We start from the raw sequence: 6,854 nt of genomic DNA, 5'->3' as shown, positions 1-6,854 counted from the left end.
GATTGAGACCATCCTGGCCAACATGGTGAAACCTCATCTCTACTAAAAATACAAAAATTAGCTGGGCGTGGTGGCACGTGCCTGTAATCCCAGCTACCCAGGAGACTGAGGTAGAAGAATCACTTGAACCAGGCAGTTAGAGGTTGCAGTGAGCCGAGATTGTGCTAGTGCACTCCAGCTTGGCAACACAGTGAAACTGTGTCTCAAAAAAAAAAAAAAAAGTCATTGTGACGATGAAGAGACAATAGCTATGATAGCCCTTTGTCAGCATAGGACACTGTGCAGATGATGGTGATGTTTTACCTGATCAGCATCCATCTGATACTCAAGCATAAGTCAGAACATGGCACTCTTTTCTGTAAAACTATTCAATGATTCCCCCATGACTGTAGAATAAAGTTCAAATTATTTGCCAACATTCTTCACAATCCACTTCCAACTATCTTTCCAGCTGCATTTCTGCTCCTCACACTGTCTAACTCAACCAAGAATCAGCTCAAAAGGTACCTCTTCCAAAAGCCAACCCTGACCTCTCCAACCAGAAAGAGTCTCTTTTTTCCCCTTAGTACTAGGGCCCTTTCTATGAACTTTTCCTCCAGGGCATTCATTTGTCACTTTCTACTTCAGACTCATCTATTTACAGCTACCGCTTATTAAGACCATACTACATATAGCATGGAATTAATCCCATTTAGTTGAAAAAACTGATGCTACCAAGTTGCAAGCAGGAAATTCAAGCACAAGGATAAATTTCAAAGCTCATGTTTTTCCATGATGCCGGTTGTCTTCCATGGCCTTGTTTATGGCCCTTGACTTATGATCTGATTGGACTTTTAAATCTCTTTTTAGTAGATTTAGTCTGATTTATCTTTGGTATGCCTCACAGACCCAGCATAGAACTATGCATAAAAGACACTCAATGCTTGTTGAGCAAATAAATAGCCTCTTTGACCTCTATGGGTCTCAGGTCCTCAGCTATAAAATTGGTAGTATCAAAGAGCTGGTCATATACTGTGTAGAGATGGACTTATTTGTAAATGTTTGTGGAGCACTTACGTGCCAGGCACTGTTCTAAGCATTTCATCTATCGATCCTCATAAAAAGCCTATGAGAAGTATGACTATTAAGCCCATTTTATACTTTAAAAAACTAAGCTTTTAAGCAGGTGGCAAAACTTGAACCTAGGCAGACTGTGTCCAGAACCCACGTTCTCAACCAATATGCACGACTGCCTGCACAAATTTGGAGCCCAGGAAAATCAACTGGAAAACCATTAGAAATGGCGATAGACTTTCAAAACATGGTTGGTACCAGAATTAATATGTAAAAATAATATATAATATACATAGCAAGTATATATACACAGGTACTATATATATGCATTACATGTTCATATCTGTTCTATATTATAATGATTGCTTTCATGTAAACAATCACCAGTGAACTAAGGGAATAAAAAATCCCAATCAAAAGGGAAAAAATAACCCAAATACCTAGAAATAAATTTCAGAAATATGCAGAATATATACATATACAACAAAATTCTACCAAAGGGTATTTAAAAAGTCATTAATAAACAGAAAAATGATGTTCAGGTGAAAAGACTTGGTACTAGAGATCCCCTTCTCCATAATTAATCTCTATATTTAACATCTGAATTTAATTTACTTCAAAAGGGAGTGGCAGAGTTCAACAACTAGGCACTTTCATATAAATTGGTGCAGTTTTTGGAGGAAATGATGGGGTGTTGGGGCAGTATCTATTAACATTTTATATGTGCATCCCCTTTGACATAACGATCCTACTTCTAGGAATCTACTCTGCAGAAATGCCAACACATGCTACCAAAGATGGATAAGATATGTTCATTGCTGTTTTGTTTGTAGTAGAAAGAAAAAGAGAGAAAGAGGGGGAGAGGAATGGAGGGAGAAAGGGAAGAAAGGAAGGGAGGAAGAGAAAGGAAAGAAAGAAGAAAGAGAGAGAGAGAGTGAGGAAGAGGGTGGGAGGGAGAACGGAAGAAAGGAAGAACTGCAGGCAAATGAAATACCTAGCAAAAGGAACAGATTTTTAGAGAATCACAAAAGGGTATGCTGTGAACATGTTAAGAAAAAAGAGAAAGGTTTAAATATGTTGACAATCCTAGCTAGGTTTGTGCTTTGGACTGAATGTTTGTCCTCCTCCTCCCCAGCCACAATCCATGTTATAAATCCTAATCTCCAATGTGATGGTATGCAAAGACAGGGTCTTTGGAAGGTAATCAGGTCATAAGGGTGCAGACATCAGTAATGGATGCTCTTTATTAGTGCCCTTATAAGAAAAGACAGGAGAGATCACTTCTTTGCTCTGCTCTCTCACATGTAAACCAGGAAGAGGGCCCTCACCAAAACTTGACCATGCTGGCACCCTGATCTGGAACTTCTAGCTTCCAGAAGTTTGAGAAATAAATGTGTCTGTTGTTTAAGCCACCTACTCTTTGAGAATGTGTTACAGCAGCTCAAGTAGACTAAGACCAGAAGGGAGAAATGCGAACTATATCAGTGCAAATTACAGAAAAATGTGCAGAGATATGACCATTTTATTTTTAATGTGGAGTATAATTTAGTGAAGGAGAAATGACGGGTATGGGGATGGCAATTTCCTGTTTTGATATCTACATTTCTGCAAAGAGCATTACTTTTATAATCATAATTAAGCATTCAATTAAACACTGAGTCTTGTGTTAGACACTGGGAAGGTGAACATGACAGGGCACCTGTTAAGTCCATTTTTTTATTTGTGATTTAAATTGCTATAGCTATAATAAATTAAACTACATATATGTATCTGTTTGTGGATATTGGCAGCTATCTCTCCCTGCATTGTGGTGCCAGTGCCACGTCATTTTCATTATGAAAGCTTTATAACAGGTTTTACTATCTGACTAGGCAGATTCTCTCTCATTACCCAGCATTGTAATTTTCTAGGCCTTTACAAATTAATGTTATTGAGGTACAGTTTACATACAATACAATGCACCACTTAAATATATATTTTGATGAGTTTTGTCAAATTTATATTCCCATATAACCATCAAAATAAAAAATAGACCAAAGTATCCAAAAGATCATTTGGAATTAGAACTAGTAAAAATTAACAGAAAATACTCCCTATAGTGCAACATGTGACAAAGAATTACTACTTTAATGTGTAATACACATAAAGTGCTTAAAAACTAGGAAGAGAAAGATACTCCAACTGAAAAATGGGCAGAAAAATTAACAATCAACTCACCTACAGAAATGCAAAAGGCTACTACACAGAAGAAAAAGTGTTAATTCCTACTGGTAATCAAAGACATGCAAATTAAGACAAGATACCATTTCTTGGTCCACACTTTTGATTCAAAACTTCAAATGTGTATACATGGAGAAAATTTTAAGATATGCAGAAAATCTAAACCATCTAGAAGTTGAAGTTTTAAGTTATTTTCATTTTGTTTCTCCTTTGGAGTTTTGTTTCCTGGATGTTTTCTAATAAGCGTATCCTTACAACATTCTGATAATTCTAATAATGTTAGTTTTCTCTTCTCACCTCATAAAGTACCTAGTCCAGTGCATTCTAGAAATTCAACCCTAAAAAAAAAGCTATTTCCCCTTAGAAGGATTAGTTTTCTTGGAGAAACTCACACATGCACGCGCACACACACCTGCATGTGTTGCTAATGGTCCGCATGGTGAGATCATCATTGGAGCCGCCCTGCGGTCCCCCGGAGAGAGCGTGGGTCGAGCAGGGGATGCGGGTCACAACGACCCTGCAGGAGCTCACGCCCCAAGACACCGTGAGCGCAGTGCGACACTGGCGACGCCCGAGCCAAGGGCCAGAAAGAGGGTGAGACACGCCCAGGTAGACCTAATTAACCCTCCCTCTTGGAAAAAGAATGGGGGACGATGTCCAGGGCACTGGATCTAGTGTCTGTCGCTGACCTTGGGCAGTCCCTGCCACGCTTGAGCCTCAGTTTCCCACCCGTAGGCCGAGCTGACCGTCTCCATCGCTGCGCTCCTTCCCTTCTGCTGTTTTTTCCAGGTGCTGGGAAGGACGCCTTCCTCTGCCCAGTCGCCCTCCCCCAGCCCTTGGCTGCGAGGTCGCCCGCAGAAACCCAACACTGCAGCCGCGCTCTCGGCGCGCCAGGCGAACCTAAGGTGTGGACGCGCTGCGAGGGTCCCCTGCTTGCGGGCGGCCATTAGGCGCCAGGCCCCTTGGCGTTTCGGCCCTGCTAGGCTCGGCGAGGGTCTTACCCAGACAGGCAGGCGCCCCGCTCGCGTCCTTCGGTTGGCCTGTCAGCGCAGCTGGCGCAGGCGAGGGCCAGGGAGGCGCCCCCGCGGCACTCAACCATCCCCGCACTGACGCGGGCCCCTGCAGCGCGGGGGACCCTGCCGGACCTAGCAATCCTCCGTCAGGAAGCGGTCGGAGCTCCGGGCAGGGCCGCTAGGCAACCCGCCTGCCCCAGGCGCACTGCCAGGGGCACAGGCCCTCTGCGACGCCTCTCCCCAACCCTCAGCTGCCCTGCTTGTGCCAGCTGTGGCCACCCCTAATCCTTGTTCCCGCGCTCTGGTGTCTCTCCAGGGCTCCGACCACCGCGCCAAAAGGGCTGGGCAGATCATGCGCCACAGAAACCTACCCGGTTGGGGCGATCAGCTCGGTTCCCTGCGCGCGCCGAGGGCCGCCTCTGGTATCGCCCAGGCTGGCTAGCTCATCCCGGTGGAGGCGCCATCGCCGGGGCCCAGAAGGAGCGGGCGCAGCGCGGGTTGGGTGTGCGCCCGAGCTTCACCTCCTCCCGCCTCGCAGCTCGGGCGCAGGGCTCCCCTTGCTCAGGCGGGCCATGTGACCCGCGAGCTGCGGAGCGACCGCGGCCCCCAAAGCCGGCTTGCGGAAAAAGGACGGCAAAAGGCGCCAACTGATGGGCAGCCAGGGAAAAGCAGGAGTCTCCCCCAAGTCACGCAAACAGGAAGCCTGTTTCTTTTGTGAGGGAACTAGAAGCCAGCATTATATTTCATCAGGTGGGTACACAGAGACTTATTCACACCAATGGAACGATCTCTCTCAATGCGTGAGAAAGCTATTACTTTGGGTCTTGAATGTTTTTCAGCCTTCCCAAAACCCCCAATTTAAACACAAATGGCCACGAGAGACAAAACGCCTGAGGTATGGGAAGGTATGCACACTGAGAACAATCCTGGCAAAGCAAACAGGAAAAAGATATAGAATGATCCGGGGGAGGAAAAATTGCGGGGAACAAAAGAAAACTAACAGCTTCCTGCATTCCACCCTGGACTTTCCCTTCTGAATGGGTTTTCACCACACAGTTGTAAGTAGAAGCCTTACTCAGTGCTTCTAATCCTAGGTTTGCCTGTCTAGGCCACAGGTTAGCAACTACAGCTTGCTGCCTGTTCTTGTACAGCCCACAAGCTAAGAATGTTTTTTGCGATATTTCATGGTTAAAAAATGGAAGAATATTTCAAGGATATGAAAATTATATGAATTCAAAATTTGGTGATCATAAACAAAGTTTTATTGCAACATGGTCATCATTTACATATTGTCTATGGCTGCTACCATGCAAGAACAGCAGAGTTGGACAGTTGTGACAGAGACCTTATGACCCACAAAGCCTAAAATATTTACTGCCTGATTTGCCAACACTTGTTCTAAAAGGTCTGTTCAGTGGTCATAAGATAAAGCATTAAAGCCAGTAAATGCTCATATGATTTCTTCTTGTGTGAGTAAAATTGATACTAGATATTAACTTCCTTTAGAACCTTACAAGCATCCACCTGAGCATCCATTCATCTTCTACTCTTTCAACCAGCATTTACCGAAGAATGGTTCTGACACAGTGCCAACACTACAGATGACAATGCAGTAAGAATGAGGTGTGGATCCTGCACTCAAGGAATTTGTCATTAGGAATGTCGGAAAGTCTATATGTGAGGCTGGGTAGTATGAGAGCTGGATATAGCACAGAAAGGGAGCTTAGGAAGGTAGTTTCATTTCCTGGGAGAAAAAGTGGAAGTCTGATACTCCGAAATTGGAGGATTGTAACCAATCTGAGTTGAATTCAATTCATGTCATTGGCTCAGTTCTGGAGTCTAATCTATTTACTGGCGCTGACAAATTAACTCCTCTGTGCCTCAATGTTCTCATCTATATACTGGGAACAGTAATATTTCCCTCATAGGTTTGCTGAGAGGTTTGCATGAGATAATGTATATAAAGTGCTTAGCATTCTACCTGCCAAAATATCTAGCTTTCTCTAAATGGTTGGTAGTTATTCACTTGTTTAACAAAAATTCGTTGAGTACCTATTATAATGTTCCAGGCAATGTCTGTGCTGTCCAATCTCATGGTCACTAGTCACATGTAACTACTTAAATTTTAATTAATTAAAAATTAAATGAAATGTAATAATCAGTCCCTCAGTAGCACTAGCCACATCTGAAATGCTCAGTACCTACACATGGTTAGTGCTACTGTATTGTAGTACAGCTATAGAACAGCCCATCATCACAGAAAGTTCTATGAGATAGTGCCTTTCTAGAGAGTAGGGATTCAGCTATGAATAAAATGAAATCTCTGCCTTTAGGGAGCTTACATTTGGGTGGACAATAGATAATAAACAAATAAATGCATACTATATCAGGTATTGATAAATATTTTAAATAGTAAAATCAAACACTTTCCTAGTACTTTCTATGGCTGATACTGTCCTGAGTGCTTTTTATTAACTCTTAATCACTCCAACAACCCCATGAGACAGGTAAGCTAAGTAACTTACCAAAGTCAAACTGCTAGATAGAGGAAAAGCCAAAATCCAAACC

The 6,854-nt window shown here is 43.1% G+C and overlaps 1 protein-coding gene across 3 annotated transcripts in view; it reads right to left on the bottom strand.

Moving 5' to 3' along the window:
- Positions 1-4,931, bottom strand: part of TMEM246 (transmembrane protein 246) — a 14,542-nt gene extending 9,611 nt beyond the window's left edge. For 2 of the 3 annotated variants that reach the window (XM_011951006.1, XM_011951005.1), the window contains exon 1: positions 4,658-4,931. The gene's annotated coding sequence lies outside the window, so the exon portion shown is untranslated. Of the gene's footprint in view, positions 1-4,274; positions 4,476-4,657 lie in introns of those variants that run through there. The other variant, XM_011951007.1, reaches the window with a different exon arrangement.
- Between the last annotated feature and the right edge of the window lie 1,923 nt (positions 4,932-6,854).

This window comes from Colobus angolensis, unplaced genomic scaffold (genome assembly GCF_000951035.1).
Source record: "Colobus angolensis palliatus isolate OR3802 unplaced genomic scaffold, Cang.pa_1.0 Scaffold313, whole genome shotgun sequence".
In the NCBI taxonomy this organism is placed as follows: domain Eukaryota; kingdom Metazoa; phylum Chordata; class Mammalia; order Primates; family Cercopithecidae; genus Colobus; species Colobus angolensis.
This window is presented reverse-complemented; position numbering and strand designations above follow the sequence as displayed.